We start from the raw sequence: 19,840 nt of genomic DNA, 5'->3' as shown, positions 1-19,840 counted from the left end.
GCTTGGTCTTGGTGACTCTGGAGGCCTTAACTGGAAATTTGCTGAGAGCATAAATTGCAACACAGTGAGATACATGGGCTGTGTCGGCATATTTTCAGCTTGTGCTCAGTGCCATGAAGGCATTGCATTGAAGCAGAAATGTGCAGGCATCAGCAGGAAACATCTGGGTGGGGTGGGCAGCACAGACCACGCCAGGAGAGCCAGGTCTGCGCCTGCACCCCTCGCCCCAGCACCCACAGCAGGTGGAGCCCAACCTGGGGAGGGTCCCCTGCAGTGGAACCTGAGAGGGGAGGGCCAGGGGCTACCCAGTGGGCCACACAGGATCTGATCTCTGTCCTCTCACTCAGGGGCAAGTGGGCTGAGGCTCCTGCAGGAAGCTCCATCTCTCAAGGAGTTTTGGACTGTGGTTAAAGGTTGCACACCCTGTGAATGGTAAGTAAGGTTTATTGTAGAAACTGCGCAGTTTGAGAAGGGCTTCCTTAGGTTTCCAAATGGATTCATTTGTTTATGCAAAATTAACTCCTTAGGCTCCCACTTTCCACCCCATGCTCTGCTGGACACTGGGGATAACTGAGGTAGCTCTGGCCAACATGTTGGCCCCATAGCTATAGGGGACAGTCAGACCTGGGCAGTGTGGCCAGGGAGGGTCTACTCCTTGAAACAACCCCTGTCCCCATTCCACAGATCAGAAACTGAGGGCAAGATGATGGAGTGACTGATGTGGCTGGGGCCACTCAGGACTGTGTGATTCAGCTGACCCCAGGTCTCAGAGCTAAGCTGATGGCCATCAGACTGCATGCATGTCCCCTTATCCACAACCCTTGCCATGGACAGTCATTGGGAGCTTGTGTCACCTCCAGGAACTCAGAGCAGATGGTGGAGTATGTGGGTCAGAGTTCAGGACCAGAAACGACTGCAGCCATAGAAGTCTGTGGCTTGCCCCAGTTCATCTCTCGGAACACAAAACAGTGAGATTTACTGTTTCAGGGGTTTGTAAAAAGAAAGTGGAGGGTTCTAGCCTCGTGGAAGGTGGCCAGCTTCCTAGGGCCCGTTCTCTTCCAAGTAGCACTGCCCTGGTTCTGATGGATGCCTGGACATCGATTCCTGTGGAAATAGCCTGGCTTTCAGACATTTATGCTTTAGGCTTATCACTGGGTCTGCTTCACAGCCACACACATGAGATCTAGGTCCCTGAGGGGAACAAGCTTCAACCAGAAATCCAGAAAACCAACTCTTTGGCTTTGAATTTCATGGACCAGTTAAGTGTCCTCCCCACAACCTGAAGACTGATTGAAACTTATTGACTTTTAATTTTGCCAAAAAAATTAAAAAACAAAGCAAGCAATGGCAAGCACTACCATTATCATCATTTAAGAGAAGTGAACAAAATGAGGGAAGAAGCCATCTCAGAATAAAGGGTGTTGCCCACCGGGGCTGCCACCAGTCCTCACTGGCAGGGACGTGTGGCTCTGCCCCGTGTCCCTGGCCAGCAGTGGACAGTGGCCAGGCCCAAGTGTGGGTGCTTGTCTGTGGCATGTTCAGGCAGGAGGCCTGGAAGTTCCTTGCAGATCCTTTGGCCTCAAAGGGAGGGAAGGCCTGAGGGAAGGACGCTCAGCAAATGCTCTGTGTCCTTCAGGGAGCTGCCTGCGATGACAGGGTTGCTGGGTCTTTCCTGGGCAAGACCCTGTCACTCCTCTCGTTGCTCGCTCAGGGGCCTGCTCCTGAAAGCTGTTCCATGGTGGGTCGTGGCCTGCCCACTTTCCTCTGGGGTGGGTGGGGGCCGGGCCTCTGTCATAGTGGAAAAGCCCATGATCCTTCTGGGGGCAGTCACTCTGGCCTCCAGCCTTCTCTCAGTGAGACTGTCCCTTGCAGCTGTCTGGGGCAGGGGTCTCTGCTACATCCACCCCAGCTGCCCTGAAATGGCGAGGTCTGGGGGTGACCCTCCTAAGGGTTGTCCTACACCTGCCCACCGAGGCCCTGGACACCTTCCAGGGTTCCAGAACAACTGTATGAAGCGTTTGTTCATTTGACCCATATTTGTTAGGTCTTACTGTTACTGCTGAGACACTCTTAATAGAACCAGCTGGCCATGTGCTGGCCGAACACGTGTTTCTGGGAAGTGGACACCCCTAGTGATGAGCTTCAGTGTCACCGTTGACTAACCCCCAGCTGTGGTATTACTCATCTCGTAAGACTGACACCATCAGCTGAGACTTTCTCCAATTTCCCAACAACCTTGCAGGACGTGTCTTGGGCCACTTTAGGGAAGAGGTGCCACGGTGCAAAGGAGCAGATCCCAGACCTGAGGGGGAGTCGAGGGAGGGTCCCTTCACCTCCGAAGCCTCAGAGTTGCATTAGAATTTACCAACAGTTGTGAGAGTTTTCCAAGGACCCTATGCTGTGGTTTTCTGGATCCCAGCATCCAGCAAGGAGAGGACCCATGAAGAGTGCATGCTGGTGCCTGTGTGTTGGGCCTGTTGCTGTCCACTCTGCTCAGCTGCTCTTGTTCAGCTTCCTGACCCACTCCCCAGATGCTGGGTTCTTGGACCTGGGTCATTGAAAAGGAACGTGGGCAATGGCACAGGGTGCCTGGAGGTTCAGGTCACTGCCAGCCCCCTGAGGCCCCCCAGCAAGTGGAGGCCAGGTGTCTCTCCTGTGGAGTTCCATTTTCTCCCCTTTCCACCCTGTTCCCTTTGGGAGGAAATCACTATACACAGCCCACTGCTAAGGGTGCATGTTTCTTGGGGCACTGGCTGGCTCAGTCCGTGGAATATGTGGCTCTTGTTCTCAGGGTCGTGAATCGAGCCCCACATTGAGCGTAGAGATTGTTTAAATAAAAAGAACTTAAAAATAAAAAGGATGCATGTTTCTTTTTAGGTTAATATTGTTTCCTGGGCATCTGTTCGTGTTGGAGCAAAAAGAGCTTAAGATTCTTTTTTGCACCAGGGTGGTGATTGTCCCTGGCATAAGGAATTTGACCAGTTTCCCCCTGGATATGCATTTAGGATATAAATAGAATTGAACATACATACATTTATGAACATTAGTTTTTACACTGGTTGACAAGTTGTTAGAAGTGGAATTGCTGGGTCAGAGTTCATGCCACTTTCTGTGGCCATCAGCTGCGAGTGCGGGTGCCCTGGCCCTGCCCAGCAGAGCATTGCCCAACTCTTGGCTTTTGCTAATCAGATATAGGAAAAATAACGGTTTCTTGGTGTAGGTTTGGTGCTCATCTCTCTCTCTCTCTCTCTCTCTTTTAAAGATTTTTTTTTTTTATTGATTTGACAGAGAGAGACACAGTGAGAGAGGGAACACAAGCAGGGGGAGAGGGAAAGGGAGAAGCAGGCTTCCCGCTGAGCAGGAAGCCCGATGCGGGGCTCAATCCCAGGACCCCAGGACCATGACCTGAGCCGAAGGCAGATGCCCAACAACCGAGCCACCCAGGCACCCCCATCTCTCTTTTTCTGAATGAGTTTAAGCATTTCCTATGGTCAAGGGCACATGCATTTCTTCTTTGGTGGCTTGTTTGTTCACTGGTGGACCAGAGCTCATGTGTAAGGACCAGCCCTTCAGCTGTGGGGTGAGTAGTCTTTTCACTCTGTGTGCTAGTTGTTTGACCATGAGTTTTTAAGGGGAAACTTTAGTCTTTTCTTTTATGGTCTCTGGATTTTGTGGCTGTAAAAGGCTTTCCTGCATTTTCTTCCAGGGCTATTAGGGTCTTGCCCCTTACTATTTACATTTCCAACCCTTTTAGGATCATGCTAGTGTCTGGTGAGGTATGTGCCTAATCTACGGTGGTCGCCTGGTCTTTTGAATGCTGTCTATTTATAGTGTGGTTTTTCACCATGCTCTGGGTGGCACCTTTCCCGTGCCCCAGTATCCTGTGTGTGTAGGCGTGTTCTGGACTGGGATCTGTCCCATGCATCTGGCAAGGCATGCGCTGAGATGTGGGCCCCTTGTGCCTGTCACATCCCCACTCTGCAGATTGGTGCTTCGAGGTCTGGAGAGCTGGTATCTCCCCAAGATCTGTTGCCAGGTGGTTCTGCCCACTATTGCCACCTCTGGGACCACCTGTCAGTGTCCCCTCTTCCTCCCTGGGGCGAGCTGAGCAGGAATGTCTAGAGGACGAGCTGTCCAAGACTTATCTATGTGCTCGAACCTCGAGAGCTACCACGTTATCTGGGGCTCACAGGGGCACCATGTGGCACCACTGGCCAAGATACTCATTTTGGCGAGGAACAAGTTTTTGGTTAGAGTTTTGCTAGGTCGGTCTTTGACCTGAGATGAAGTTCCTGGTCCTTCCCCACTCGTCCCCAGTGCCAAATGCTTGGCAGAAATGGGGTGCTCCTTGCCTCTTCCCTGTCTGGGAATGTCCTGCTGTTGCTTACCTGGGAGCACATATCACCTGCTCAGGTGTCACTCTACCTGAGACCTTCCTGACCCTCTGGGCAGCCCACTCTGCCTTCTCAAGCGTCTGTCATGAACTGCAGTGAGCATTTTGTGCCCTTATCTGCCCAAGTGAGCTCTGAGCACCCGGAGGCAGAGCTGGTCCTTCTTCTCAGGGTCCTCCAGGCTCCGCAAGTGAGTTGAGGGGCATCGTGGATTTTAGAAACGTTCATGAATCACTAATACTCATTCAAGACGAGCTGCGTGCACACACAGTTTTGTTTAATTCCTAGATCAGGTGGCTTGTGGCATCATGTTTTGTCAGTACCTGCTTTTGCTTCTCTGAGTCTGCCTTGCATGTAGCTATGTCCCAGAGGTGTGCACGTGACAGCCCTGCCGTCTCCTGGCACTGGGGAGTGTCCGTGTGGCCCTCCTAGTCCTCACCCCATTCCCCCCACGCCCTCTATGGCCCACACCCTGCTCACCAGGGCCCATGCTGGGCAAAATGTGGAGCAGGCGAGGCTGGTCATTCTCTCCAAAGTCCCTCTTCTTCTGGTGCCTCTCAGGGTCTCTCTCCTTCCCTTTCCCCAGCTCATGGTCAACAAACCCCTTGGATGTGTTAGTGGCTCGTCACTTTTCCTGCTTGGGGTGTTTGTCTTCTGCTAGGGGACTCTAGAGAGTGAACAAGTGCTCCCACCCTGCCCGGTTTCCCCAGCCGGCTTCTGACATTGGTTAGATGAGCAGGTATGTGGGCCTCCAGCAGCTGTGGGGGGCATGCAGTTCTCCGCACCCCCACCTTCTACCTGAACGGGCACAGGTCCAGGCCCATGTCCCCTGTTGGACTCACATGTGCCACGGGGGCCAAAAGCACCATCTCTTCACAGTGCAACCCAGGCAAACCATCCACCCTGGTGTCTGAAGTTTGCCTGTGGTCTTCAGTCAAGGCTGTGGGATGCCCACTGAGGGGGCTGGGGGTCTGGATCATGTGGGGTCGGTGAGAGCAAGCCTATGTCAGTGGAGGCTCTCCTCATCGAGCTGGTCCTGTAAGCCTTCACGGGAAGCTCTGCCGTGCACGGGTCACTAGGGTAACGCAGAGACTGAAGCCTGCAGGCCACAGAGCCTTGGATGGAGCCTCATTCAAGCACGTGCGGCGTGGAGAGGATCTCTCCAGAAACATACGACTCAATATAAGTTACTTCCTGAAAACACAAGTTTAATAAACACAGACTCCTGTCTATCCTACAAGTGCTGTGATTTCTGTCAGAACAGTGATGCCGGCATGTGGTAACTTCGCTGTGTCAGCCCGTGTGAAACGCGAAGCTACAGTGACTCAGGTTGGAGGGATGGTTACAGCGCTTCATTTAATAAAACAACTGATCTTGTCTCAGTTTTATGTTATCAGGGAGTTAGAACTCAGTCATCCTCAAAATACCACGTGCATGGCAGTGAGTGATAACAATAAGGAAAACACCAAGCTTAAGATCTGGAAGTTTCCATCTGTGGTGGTGGGGTTTTGGCCAGATGACCGAGTGGGGATTTGCCTGGGCAGGGGGAGGGTCTGCCCAGGGCAGGAAGGCCCACCCCGCCCATCCCTCACTCATGCTTCCCTTCTGTTACTTGTGTGGTTGAAGAGCCAAGGACTTACAGGGGGAATTGGAGGGTAGTCGTAGTTACCCCGAGCAAGGGTGCACTTTTCCTGGTGACTGATGTTCTGTTGGATGACTTACCCCCTAAGAATGTCGAGGCAGAGCCCAACAAACACAAGAGATTAGTCTGGGATGCTGAAGGGCCCTAATGCCTCACAGACGCTATTCTGGAATCACTCTCTCCTCCCTCCTCGGATGTGACTGGAGAACTTAACTCCCCTCTACCTGGACCTCACTGCTCCTCCTGAGGGTCCCAAGGAACTGGGCTGCCTGTGGTGGTCTTGTCCACTCAGTCAACAAACACTATTACCCAAAGCCTGGGTTCAAAATACGCTCCCACCTCTACCCCACTCAGGCCCCAGGAAGTTGTGTGGTAGAGGGGAGGGTCCCAGGTAGAGGTGGGGCCCGGGGCTAGAGGGGAGGGTCCCAGGCAGGGGTGGGGCTCTGGGAGAGATGGGTGATCTGGGCAGTGTTGGGCTTGGGACCAGCCGGCTAGACGAGGAAGTGAGCCTGGAGCAGTGGTGGTCAGGGGCTCTTCCGGAGGCTGGAGGAGAAGGTATGAACAGGGGAGGGGGCTGGCTACGCACAGGTTCCGGCTCGCGTGCCAGCTGCTGTCCGAGCACAGCCAGGGCGTCATGCCCCTGCAGGCCTGCTGGCTCCTCGGGTGGGCGTCCCAGACTCAGAGACTGCAGACTGGTCTTGTGTCCATCCCTCAACCCCGACCAGATCCCTGGTTTCCACACCACCTACTCAATGTCTCATAGAGTGGGTTTTTTTTTAAAGATTTTATTTATTTGATAGACACAGCGAGAGAGGGAACACAAGCAGGGGAGTGGGAGAGGGAGAAGCAGGCTTCCCGCGGAGCAGGGAGCCCGACGCGGGGCTCGATCCCAGGACCCCGGGATCATGACCTGAGCCGAGGGCAGACGCCCAACGACTGAGCCACCCAGGCGCCCCTCATATAGTGTTTTCTATTAACTTCGTAAATTAATTATAATAAACTATGAAAAAGTAAAAGCTGTAGTCTGCAGGCTGAAGCCTCTTGACCACCGGGTTTGGCGCTGTTGCTGTGCACGGATTACGTCACCGCCCCAGACAAAGCCTCACAGACAAGAATCAGGCTCACCTGACATCTAGAGCAGGACTGAGACAGGGAGAGGCAGGAGCAGAGCTCCTAGGCACCCTGACTTTGGAGAGCCACTTTGGGAGTATCTGGGGCTCTTACCTGCTGTTACATTCCATCCAGAGTCTCGCTCAGAGCCCCGCAAAGCTGAAGTAATGCTCCCAGAGGGGCTACTGATCCCAGCCGTCCAGGTCCTGTCCTCCTGGAGCGCCCCATTGCAGCCCAGGGGCGCCTTCTGGGTGGGCCCAGGTGGGTCAGCCGCGCGTGGGGGCCAGTCTGGTTCCTTTACCTTCCCTGGGTCCCACCTGCTCGGGGCTCCAGGACCCCAGCAGAGCAGGTAGTGCCTCATTCCCCTCTCAGCTCATGTGGCTGCTCTCCTCCCAGGGGGACAAGGCCGAGCTTCCCCTGTGTCCCTCACACAAGGACAGATGTGGCCTGTTGGCTGTCCAGCCACCCTCAACAGGGTGCCGGCTCAGTCCTTCCTCCCTGGGAGGGTGCCTTTCGCACCGAGACGCTGTGGCCCCACCCCGGGGGCTTGCACAGGAAGTCAGGCCTCCACTCTGACATGGGCCCCTGCACAGAGCGCTGCCCAAAAGTGCAGGCGTGAGCGGTCAGACACACCGGAACACCCTCCCTGAAGGACAGCGATGGAGGCCTCCTCAGCAGACCTCTACCCTAAGTGCTCATCTCCCCTGGAGCCATTACCCTTGTCCTAGAATCCACTCTAATCCCTTTCTTCTCTGTCATCAAACCCAGCTCTGTGATTCGGGGCAGTTTCTCCAGTAAAGGTGCAGGTGGCTCCACCCCAGATGGGCTGATACAGGCTCTGAAGCCCCAACTCCACGCCCCTCCACCTAGGGAGGGTTTCCTTGAGAGGGGCAGGTGGGGACAGCTGCAGCCAGGAGGTGACACAAGATGGTCACCGTGGTCTCTGCCCATGGCCTGGGCAATGACGTTCTGGGCAGCGTTGGGACCTGCAGCCTTGACAAGCTGCCCCACGTGCACTCAGCTTTCACGATCAGCCCTCAGGCTTGGCATTGCTCCCTTCCGGTGTCAGGCTTTTCTATGAAGAATAGGTAAGTATGCTAAAAAAAAAAAAAAAAAAAAAAAAAAAAAGTGGAAGCAGTCTGGGGGCGCCTGGGTGGCTCAGTTGGTTAGGCATCTGACTCTTGATCTCAGCTCAGGTCTCTGTCTCAGGGTGGGGAGTTCAAGCCCCGAGCTGGGCTCTCTCTCTGCCTCTGGGCTGAGGCAGACACCAGTCTTGCCTGCCCTGGGGCTGGAGCTGCTGACCCTCTGTCCGGGGCAGAGAAGCAAGTCACGGCAGTGTCGTTGACCCTCAGACAACCAAGGCTGTGAAGCAGAGGTGGTCCATGTCATCCAAGCTACACTCATAAGGAGAGGAGAAACACAATGAGAAAAATGATGAATAGGCAATTTTTCTGGAACTTGAAAGTTGTTGGCTTAAGACACAAATTTCACATTTGTAAGAGCCAAGCTGTTGTGTTTTCCTGAGACCAAAAAGGCACACACGTGGTCGGTCGTCTGAGGCATCAGGGACACCCTGCAGTTTACTGATTCTGTGAGAAGCCTTGTTTACATTCTGACCCCTGGCCTCCAACATTCCTTAACTGGTTGGAAACTTGGGAGCAGAGCCCCACATGAAGTTCAAACATCCCCCCCCGCCTTGCACTCTCCATGAGGCCACCATCCTCCTCTGACTGGGGGCTTCGTGCAGGAGGGTGGACAGACCAAAGGGGGCGGACAGCCATCAGCTGACCTTAGAGATGGGGGCGTCCTGCCCTCCCGTGCACAGCTGGGAACCTGGGTCCTGGAGGGTGGAGGGGAGGTGTCTGCGGGGCTGACCTGCAAGGCTGACAGGCCTGGGACACCCAGACGGTCAGCACGGTCTCCCTGGACTCACAGGCGAGGAGCAGGTTGCGGGAGGCTTGGGGCCTGGTGCGGTCCGCTGGTCCCATGTTCCTGGTCCCTCTGGGCACGGGACTGGGGACACTCTCTGTCCTGGTTCTGGATGTCTCCCCATTGCCCACTCTGGGTTAAGGGACCTCAGGAGGAGTGGCTCAGGAGGCTCTGCCAGGAAAGCCCCTGAGAGGGTGTTTGGCTATTCAGCAAGGTCAGGAAACTTCTAGCTGAGAAAGGGAAAGGGGGAAGCAGTCAGATGGGAAAGGAGAAAGAGAGAGCAGCCAGCAGATGAGGATCGGGGCGCTGCAAATACGGGAGGGGACTGTGGATGCTGTCCGGAGGGTGAGCCGGCGAGGGTTAGGGAGGAGGTGGGCCAGGCTCCCCAGGCCTTTACACATGGCAGAACGGATGAAGCCCGGGTACTGGGTTTTCCTTATACTCAGGCGAGTCTGACCTAATTTGTGTGCGTGAATTTTTATTGGGTGGTGAGGCTCCAAGCAGGTCCCTGGAGAGGGTACACAGTGGGGAAGGGCAGGCAGGTGGGACACCATGTTCTAGAAGGAGCTCCCTGATGTATCAGGATGCACTTTGGGGCATGGAAATCAGAGCAAGACCAGCAGGGTTGACCTTGAAGTCAGTGTGACTTGGGGCCCAGATGGGGATGGTCAGAGCAATTGGCTTTGGCTCAGGAAATAGGCACATATTTTGGGGGCTGTGACTGGGGAGGGTGCCCTTGCGCCCAGCAGGGGGATCAGGTGAGGGTGAGGGAGGTACCCATGGACTGGCAATACGGGCGGAAGCCGATGGCCACATGAGGAGACACCAGCGTCTGGAAGAGGAAAGATCCAGCTGGATAGCTGTGTGCTGAGGGGCAGGGACCAGGAGGCTAGTGCACAGGTGTTTTCAGGGGGCCGGTCCAGAGCAAGGGACTGCTAGGGGCTGCCCCCCGGGGACCCCCGACACCCAAAGGCCACAGGACGTGGGAAAGCAGGCTTGGTCTCAGGGTGGGACCGAGGCCCAGTTGGGACTGTGCCCCACAGAGGAGGCCTGGCCGCTCTGAGTTAAACTGAGGTCCTTGTGGGGAGAAGGAGGCAGATGCCCCAGATTCAGGTGCTGGCTGAGTTAATCCTATGGATTTTCCGCACTCTGTCCTCATGCCCCTGATGCCTTCATGTGGAAGGTACTATCAAAAAGGCTTTTCTCCGTTGGACCTAAAATTAGAGATCTTTTAAAATGTTAAAGACGAATCCTTATGTTTACAAGACACATTTTGCCTACTACCCCACTGGCTCCTTTTCTAGCCGCAGCACGCTCATTGTCACTGTCACGTTCCCCAAAGTGTTGCCACCAAAGGCTAATTGGAAACTCAGATGTTCAGCCCCACCCCCACTTTCTCTGTTCCCTCTTTTCTCACCACTTCTTGTTAACTTTGGGTTTACTTCTTCCTCTTAGCCCTTCTCATGCCCTTGATTCTGGCTGTGCCTGCTTTAATTATTAAATACCTCATTTCACAAGTATTCATGAGAGCAGCTGGCCCTGTTGTCAGGCTACATCAGCAACCTGCACTCCTGTCCTCAGTCTTGGGGGCTGGAGGGTGTGGGGGCCCCATACCTGCCTGCGGCCCTGCCCTGGGTGACCCGTGGGCATGGAGGGGACACGCTGCCCTGCTGCTTCTCCCTTACTTCCCATCCTCCACACCACACCCCGTGACTCTCCTGCTTGTCCTGCTTTCTTCCCTGGACGTTGACCTGGATGGCTTTGTGGCTGTGGGGCCACTGTCCACCGAGGCCTGGGTCAAGGAGAGGCCCACGAGAGGCAAGGCTGGATGCAGCCCAGTGCCTGTCGGGTCCCTGCCTATGTGTGTCCATGGTCCTCCAGTGGGGAGTGGGGGCCGTCAGTGGGCCTGGCAGGACCCGATCCTCACCCTGTCTCTGTCAACTCCCCCATACCCCTCTACGGGCTCCCTACTCCTGTACCTGCAGCAAGTCAGCCATGGGCCTCACCCTTTACTGGCTTGTATCCACTCTGCCCCCCAAAGGGTCCGGAGGAGTCTCTACCCTAGGGCAGGAGTGGGATCCCCTGTGCCCCTATGTCGCTGGGAGTCCCAGGACTTAGGATGTGTGAAGGGGCCTTCCAGGGCCTTTGGGACCCAGTCCAAAGGCTCGTCCTCAGAGAATCACCAACTAGGGTCCCTGGAGTTTGTCCTCTCCCCAGGAGCAACAGGAGCCACGGGGTCCAGGTGGTAGCCTCTGCACTGGGCAGGGGGTGGGCAGGTTTTTTAACACCCTCCCCTCATTTGCAAAGAGGAGTCTTGGCTCCTCTCCACCCTTGACCTGTCCCCAAGGCTCCGCCCCTGCTGCTTAAGGAAAATGTCTTTCTTGCCCCAAAACTCCCAGAGCCCCCCATGTTGCAAGCATTTGGTACCCAGATCTGCCCTCGTGTTAGAGGCCCCCTCAGACACCTGGTGACAGTGGGGTCCCAGCCTCCACTCCCCTCAGATCCTTGGCTTTTGGGGGAATTTATTCTCCATTCTTTTCAGTGTCTCTATTATGTAGCAAGTACTGAGAATAGATATATACGACATCATCCTCATCTTTAAGGAAAAGCAAAACCGAACATAAAATACCTTAAATCTACAGAGATTGGAGATCTGAATCCTATTTTTCAACGCATTTTTCTTTGATCAGAAGAATGGAATTTTTTATTTCTTAAAAAGTTGTCATATATGCAAGACAGTGCATTCCCCCACCCATGTAGAGTTTGAAGAAGACTGGAACCCCCCTGTGCTCCCACTGGCACGGCGGGGGGTGGTGTGAATGGACACTGCGCTCCACGCACTCCCGGCCATTCCTGTCTGTGGGTCTGGTGAGTATAACATGGTCTCTCGCTGTGGTTTTATTTTTAGTTTCCCTGGTTATTAATGAAAGTGCTGTCTTCCTGCACACTTCCTGGCCACACCAGCCCCCTTCGGCCTGCTCCAGCCTCTAGCCTCCTTGAGCGGGTGTCCCGTGGCCCCTGAGCCAGTTCCTGGTGGTTTCTCTGTGGGGACCCTGCCTCGTCTGTGTGGGTTGCAGGTATTTTTCTCAGAGTTCGGGACCTGCCTTTTGTCTTTGATGAAGTTCTTAATTGGATTTCAGTGAGATTCGCCTGCCTTTTTCCCTTTATGATTTCCCCTTTCATGCCCTAACCAATCCTTCCAGGGCTGAAATGTGTAAAGATATTCAAAGTCTTGCTTTTCACATACAAGTGCTTATCCGTCTGGAAGCAATCTTCTTTGTGTTTGGTTTAAGATAGGGATCCAATTTCACTTTTTTAATGTGCATAACCAGCTCCCTGGCACCGTTCACTGATGTGCACTTTAGCTCTGTCATGTGCCAGGTTTCCATCTGCTCTCGGGGCTGCTTCTGGGTTCTCTGTTCTGCCCTGTTGGCCAGTGCCACACCATCCTGATCTCTATAGCTTGATTATAGGTCTGATACCCTGTAGGGCAAGCTTCCCTACCTTGTGGTTCACTCGCTCAATAATATTTATCCAGCATCTACTACATGTCAGGAAGTTTCTAGGTGCTGGAAAGATGTCCTTGAAAAACATCTACCTTCTTTAAGCCTACATTCATTCGAATGGGTTGTGATCTGTGGGGAGGGGTGGGCTATAAGCTTAGTGATAGGTTCCGGGGAAGAAAGAACCAGGAGCTTTGAGAGTGATGGCGGTGGGGGCTGCGGCTGAATGGGATAGAGCCCTCAGAGGGGCCGTCTCAGCACACAGCAGTCCCGCTGACTCCCACAGAGATGTGTGCCTCTCAGTCACCCTCTCCTTCTCCCTGTGCTGCAGAGGCCGGAGGGTGGTCCTGACAGTGCTACCACCTCCTTCAAGCCTCCCATTCTGGCCCCAATGACCCCTCCTGAGTGCTAACACTTAGTAAGCACCACTGTGTGCTGGGGCTGGTTCTAGCCACTCTCTTTTCTCAGGGCTCACTGTGCACTTACCCTGGTGTCTCCAAACTCACCGCTTTCCATGACTCTGGCCTCTGTCAGAGGGGGCTGCCCAGATCCACTCTCTTTGGGGGTGGACTGCAGCTGCCACGCTCCCTTGGGCTCAGCGGCAGCCCTTGAGCCTGGGAACTGCTGTGCAAGGGGGGGTGTCTGGTGTCCTGCGCCTGAGGGCGAGAATCGGGCCCAACCTCAGCCTGCTGCCTCCGCCAACTCAACACTAGATCCAGGGGCAGCTCTCCCTTGTCTTCCTTTTCCCTGTTCACATCTGACTCCTCATCGGTTTATTAAACATGTGGATTCTCCAATCCGCAGTTCTCTGGGCAGTGAGGGCCAGACCCTGCCAGCTGCTTGCCGTCCAGCAGCCACCTCCACATGGCTGTTATGTCCTAAGATTGGGAATCAGGGGTCTTGGTACCCAAAGGCTGGGCCTTCAGCTCAGTCAGTGCCCTTCTCAGCATTCACATCATCATATTGACAACGGATCTGCAGCAGTCTCCTTGTTCACTTTGTGCACAAGGTTGCTATTGCAGGAAGAATGTTCTCAGGGGGTGGCCCCTGGGAAACAGAGCCAAGTGCTGTTTCCTCAGCACGAAGCCAGGGTGGCCGGTCCGTGGTGCCTGGGATGAAGGGAGCCCAGGCCTAGCAGGCAACCGGCTTCGCCCGGCCTTGGTGACACAGCCCAGAGATGGTTTCCCTTCCTGGGAACGAAGTTACTTTCCTCTTGAGCACAATCTTTTCCCAATAGATAAATGGGCCAAGGTCATAAACAGGTAGTTCAGAGCTGTGAAAATCCCAAAGGCTAATAAGTATATGGGAAAAAATGGTCTCACCAGTAATCAAAGAAACGCAAAGCAAAACAAATAGGCCTTTACATCTTTAAAAAAATTTTTTTATTTATTTGACACACACAGAGAGGGAACACAAGCAGGGGGAGCAGCAGAGGGAGAGGGAAAGCAGACCCCCGCTGAGCAGGGAGCCCGATGCGGGGCTCGATCCCAGGACCCTGGGATCATGACCTGAGCCGAAGGCCGACGCTTCACTGACAGAACCCCCCCAGGAGCCCCAAGGTCTTTACATCTTATACTCTGTGCTGGAGGATGTGGTCAGTCTGGTCCCATGCCATTTTCAGGGAAGAAGTCTGCCAGTGTCCTTGAGAAAGTGCACACCTTCAGACCCGTTCATTCTACTCTCGATGAGCCATCGAGAAGAAAACAGAAGTGGACAAAACTTATGCACCAACGTGTTCTCACAGCCTCGTTTATAAGCAGAAAGACACGAGTCAGTTCCTAGTGCCTCTGGCCACAACAAGGGAGCAGACATTGTATCTGTGTTTGTTATCCTTGAGCCCAGAATTGAGCATGGTGCCTGGCGCTTAGTTGGCACTCAGTAACTGTCGAGAGAATGAATGATGGAATATTATGAGGCACATAACAATCAGGTGGGATGAGGTCCGAAGATTAGGAAGGTGGCTGTGACAATATTCAGGGAAAAGCATGATGGGAAAATCCTGTCAGTGTTCTGGAGGGCATTGCCAAGGACAGGAGGGAAGCCTCTGTATGTTGATGGGGTGGCGGCCAGAGTGCATACATTCGTCAAAATTCACAGAACTGCACTTAAGATCTGCTCATTGTATTGTATGTTAATTATGCCTTACCAAAGTCAATTCAAAATATGTAATGTAAAATTCCACATGGACCTTTCCCCCCACATTACAACATATAGGAAAAAGGCAAAGGAAATATGCTTAAATACCCTAAGGGTCCTTTCGGGATGGTGGGGTCTGGGGAAGTGGACATTTTCTTCTTCATACTTCAGTTTTCTGCATTGTTCTGGGTTGAATAGTGCATCTCCTCCCAGATGTGTCCGTGTTTCAACACCTAGGCCTGTGATTGTGACCTTATTTGGAAAAGAATTTTTGCAGGTGCAAATAAGATCTTAAGATGAGAACATCTTGGGGCAGCCGGGTGGGCCCGGAGTCCAGGGACACGTGTCCTCACAAGGACAGAGGAGGAGAAACACAGAAGGAAGCCGTGTTACGATGAAGACAGCGATGGGGTGATAAGGCCCAGGGACGTCTGGAGCCCCCAGTAACTGGAAGAACCAAAGAAAAATCCTTCCTTAGAGCATCTGGAGGGAGTGGGGTCCTGCCAACACCTTTATCTTTTATGTCAGGCTTCTGGTCTCCAAAACTGGGAGAGGATGAATTTCAGTTGTTTTAAGCTTCTCCAGTTTATGGTAACTTGTTAGAGTAGCCCTAGGAAATGAATACAGGCATGTCAAACCTCTATGCCCAGAAAAGACAAGTTTACCTAAAATAGTAAAAGGTAGAAAGCTCTACAGAGGATAAGTCACACCACGTTCCAGGGGTCAGAGGACCTGGGGCCACAGCTGGCTCAGTGGGTGGGCACCCCCCCCGCCTTCTGGGCTCCTGCCCTGTGCACCCTCCTCGGGTCCCCCCCCCCCGTCTCCCAGTCTCCCTTCTCTTAACAGATTATGATACAGAATCAGATTAGCTTTAATGTAAAGTTGTCCTTAATGAATCAAGTTTTGTGTTCCTCGATCTTGGTTTACAGCTGCTCTGACCTCTCCTTCCCTTGTCTGCACTCCACCCTTGGCCACATCTTTGCTCCCGGCCCCACCTCTTTGGCCTGGACTGCCGCCCCGGCCCAACTGCCTCCTCCAGCGCAGGGGCCACCCCTCCACTAAAGACTGACTGGCTTCGGGGACCATTTTCTTCCTGCAACTGCTCTTCCCGAGGATCTCTGACTGCTCCTGTCTGTGGGATGAAAGCCCAGCTCCACATCCTGGTGATTACTGATTCCAACACACGTTCCCAAGCTCCCTGAGTCCTCACTTACTTCTCACCTACGCAAACCATCCAAATTCGTCCCCTCCCCATTCCCTGAATGTCCCCACCCCTCACTCCCCACCTAAAAGCCTCACTCCCTTGTTTCTCAAGCTGAAGGCTGCCTGCTCTGACCCTGACCAGCATACTGGCTTCTGGGTCTGCTCCCGTTTGGCCTCCAGGCCAGAGCCAGAGCATGGAGCCCGTGTGCAGACCCCTCCTGCGACCCTCTGGGCACCCCTCAAATGTTCCCCTCAGCTGCCCCAGGCCTCTAATGTCCTGGGAAGTGCCCTGCACCTCCTGCAGCCTAGTTGGGGCTGGCAGACCAGGGTTCAGGTCTTTCCTCGTGGTGCCCACCTCAGCACACTTCAGCTCTTACCACCGAGGGAGTTACTGTTTTGTTTCTCACGTGCTAAGTATTTAATGTTTGTTGAATAAATGTTTGCTCTTTGGTACTAAGTGGAACAACACCAGTTTCTTTGTAAATGCTGGGGAGGCGGTGAGGGAGGAGATGTCAGGAGAGTTGGAAGGGCTGGACCGCAGGGGGAGGGAGGGATGGCCCACAGGCCATTTGCCTGTTAGCCCCGTGGTCACCTCCTGGCCTTCCTGATAGGGCCTCACTCTCCACGGGGCCTGCCCAGGACCCACTTGGGTGAGATGGTGTCTCTGCCTCAGTTCCTCTGGCCATAAGACTCAAGGTGGGTGGACGTGCTGGAGAGTAGGAGCGCAGGGAGCCGGCGACGCCTGTGGATCAGGCCAAGGACAGCTGACTTGGCTGGGCAGGTGGTTCTCTGAGTCAGAAGCTGAGTTCTGCCGGGTTTCTTTGTCTGCTGGGGATGCGGTTCAAGGCAGACACAGGGCCTCCAAGAAGATATGCTGGCCCATTGTCATCTTGTGGCCCTTGAGGTTATGCCAAGGGGGGAGGGTTTTTTTTTTTTTTAAAGGGTGGAGGTTTTTTATATAAGTACCTCTTTGTATTAATTTACAGCCTAGGGCACACCATGAGCTCTCAAATAATACACCTATGACAGATGGACTGGGGTGGGCAGTGGGCCAGGCTGAGGCTGAGGTGGGCATGCATGCCCCAAACCAAACCAGTGCCTTCCTGGTGGGATGGGCCCGCTGTGCTCCAGGCCTGCAGTGAGGAAGGCTGGGACAGCAGGGTCTGCCCATCCCCCCCCCCCCCCCCCCGCCTCAACCTCATTCACCCCATGGGCACCGGCTTTATCCAGATGTTGCAGGCATGCCTTAGCTGGAGGCTCCGGAAGTTCCTGCAGAAGAAATGAAGAAGGAAGAATTCAGTGAATCCTCAGGCAGGAGAGACCAAACTCTCAAAGTTGAAGCCCCCAGATGGTAGAAGGTGTTGAGGCCCTCCCTGCTGGGTGCTGGGCCGGGCTGCAGGGGGCTGGGGGGCATCTACCATCACACGGGTCTCCCTCTGCCAGACTGTGTCCAGCTGAGGCTGAGGTGGACAGACTCAGGGAGCCCTGTCGGTGGAACCACGCTAGTTCCTGGGCTGGTGCGGCCGGGGGGGCAGGTAGGAACGGCAATGAGGAGGCAGAAAGGATCCTGAATTTGTCCTTTGTGAGTCAGGAGTCCTGTTCACCTGAACTGAAGAAACGGTTTTAGAACAATGGGTCGGGACCCCGATGGGGGAGCAGCTCTGTCTGGGTGTCCCGTTCTCTCTCTATCTCGTCTCACGCGGGTGTGCACTCATGCCGTGTGGTTGTCCTTGGGTCTCACCAGGGTTTAGAGGAAGGCGGAGTGTGCAAAGCAGGACCCTGTCTCAGGTTTTGCCTGGTTGGCATGGGCTCAGGCCTTCTGGTGCTGGCCCCTCAGCCCCACATTCAGGTACCTGACAACATTTCGCTCCTCAGCTCCCTCCTGGAGCATCACTGGCCTTTGCTCTCGTGTGGTGTTTGCCCTCTCTACACGCCTGTGAATACCAGCAGCCTCCGTGTCCTTGCACCAAACCTAGAGAAGGACCTAACCCTTTTATACAAGAGGGTCAGGAGGGGCGACCACCCACCACCCTGCCTACCGGGGAAGGTAAAGGTGCACACAGTGCCCAGGCTCGTCTCCCGCTGTCCAGGAGGTGAGGGAGGGAGGGCGGGTAGTCAGGCTGGCTGAGCAGGTTATGTAACAGCACACACGTGGGTTTACTTTGGCTGCTTAAAACTCTAAACACTGTGCAAATGGCCCCCCTCCTCTGGCCGTTGGAAACCCTCCCTGTTGGCTCCACAGATGTGCTCATGGAGACGGTGCTGAAAGACACAGCTGTGGCTGGATGCCTCTGCGGCTGCGCCACGTGGGCTGTGTCATCTGGGCGAAGGTCCCTGGGGAGTCTTGGCAGCTTTGGGCCACAGAGATGCCTCGGAGTGAAGGCTGGGGGACAGGGGTGCATGGGGCTCTGTCAGCTCTGCCTGTCTTCCCTGCCTAGTGGGACCACAGCTGACTCCTGCCTCTCTCCTGCCTGGTGGAGTTCTCTCTATTGACTGTCACTATTTTCTGCATGGAGCACTGGGCTTCCTCCCGTCCACTGTACCACTCTGTCTCTGCCCGTGGGTCCCCCTCGCCATGGCATGGTATCAGCCAAATGAAGCCCATAGAAGGGCTGGTGCTTGATAACACACTGGTGCCCGCTACGTCCAGATACCTGAATTTCATAGGAAATATTAGTGACATAACTCAGGCAAAGGAATGAATCTCTAATGGTGAAACACCAGCTGGTGAGAGGGGACGTTTCTGAATGGAGACCCTTTTATCGAAGATATCAAATCTCACGTAGGGCCAGTGCTGGGGTCCATATCCAGGGAGAATATATTTACACAGCAGCCAAGGTCTGGTCTTTCCAGGTAGGTGGCTCATTAGTAAAGCCTCCATTGGCTAGACAGTGATGTGAAGGCTTAGGACACTCCAGCCAAGTGGTCTCTATCTTCCGTGTTTAGGAGAGATTGCACCACCTGTAATCATGTCCAAGGAGGACTCTGCTTATGGCTTCTGGTGCAGCCTGCACCCCGCTGTCAAGACTGGAAAATATCCTGGGTGGGGAGGCTGATTTAGCAACCAGTGTCTATGACAAGAGGCCACCCAATACCGCTGTCCACGTTCACAGGAAAACATGGGCAGATCTGAGTGGACATGGAGGGTCCCGTCCAGCTTCGCCTGGGCCAGCAGTTGGAAGTTCCCTGCTGCTTCTCACTACTGAAGCAATAACTCTATGAGTTCAGGTGTGTGGCAAAGTCACAGGTCTTGATATCAGCCATCAGCATGGGGCCTCCAGGAACTCCCAGAGGCATTGCCTTCCCAACCTCTGTGGCCCCCCTGCCCTTTCAGGCTATCTAGCCCGTCCCTCCGTGGACTCACGTTTGAGAACAAATGCCTGTGTGGTGTGGTACGGGACAACCCAGACCTCCAGGACACACATGGGGGCACTTTGTGGTAGAATAAGGGACTGTTTCCTTTGGGGCTCCGACTCTGAGTCCCCAGTGCTGAGATGTCTGTAGAGGGCAGGGGCTACATTGGTCATTGTGTTCCAGGCGTCAGGGGCACAGATGACGGAACTGTCACTGTCACTGGTCACTGAGTGGTGGGGGGGAGGTGGGGGAGCAGGGCCCCGGAGGCAAATGTAGTAGGAGCCTGCAGAAAGCCTGCATGTGAGCACAGAATCCCGGGTATGGAGGGAACTCTGCTCCTACAATAGACACAGAGGGTCTGGGGGGCATTGCTTTGCAGGACTGGGTGCAAGAGTGACCTGGCAGGCACTGCACCTGGATTATTTTCCACTTGACCACTTTTTAAATATATATATATATATATAAATTTATTTATAATAGCAATTTGCCGAATTCCAAATGCAGTACATAGCATGTAAACTCTGAGTGAAATAAAGATGTACTTTGTTCAAGAGGAAGTGCTCCGTGGAGAA

General features: G+C 54.1%; 1 long non-coding RNA gene across 13 annotated transcripts in view; it reads left to right on the top strand.

Moving 5' to 3' along the window:
* Positions 1-19,840, top strand: part of LOC114216044 (uncharacterized) — a 67,860-nt gene that overhangs the window by 23,100 nt on the left and 24,920 nt on the right. For 6 of the 13 annotated variants that reach the window (XR_015769272.1, XR_015769279.1, XR_015769275.1 and 3 more), the window contains one exon: positions 348-2,857. This is a non-coding gene — a long non-coding RNA (uncharacterized LOC114216044). Of the gene's footprint in view, positions 1-347; positions 2,858-15,640; positions 16,372-19,840 lie in introns of those variants that run through there. The other 7 variants (XR_015769277.1, XR_015769271.1, XR_015769270.1 and 4 more) reach the window with 3 other exon arrangements.

This window comes from Eumetopias jubatus, unplaced genomic scaffold (assembly GCF_037043125.1).
Source record: "Eumetopias jubatus isolate StellerSeaLion01/CBP00866 unplaced genomic scaffold, mEumJub1_p1.0 scaffold_10, whole genome shotgun sequence".
Taxonomy (NCBI): Eukaryota; Metazoa; Chordata; class Mammalia; order Carnivora; family Otariidae; genus Eumetopias; species Eumetopias jubatus.
This window is presented reverse-complemented; position numbering and strand designations above follow the sequence as displayed.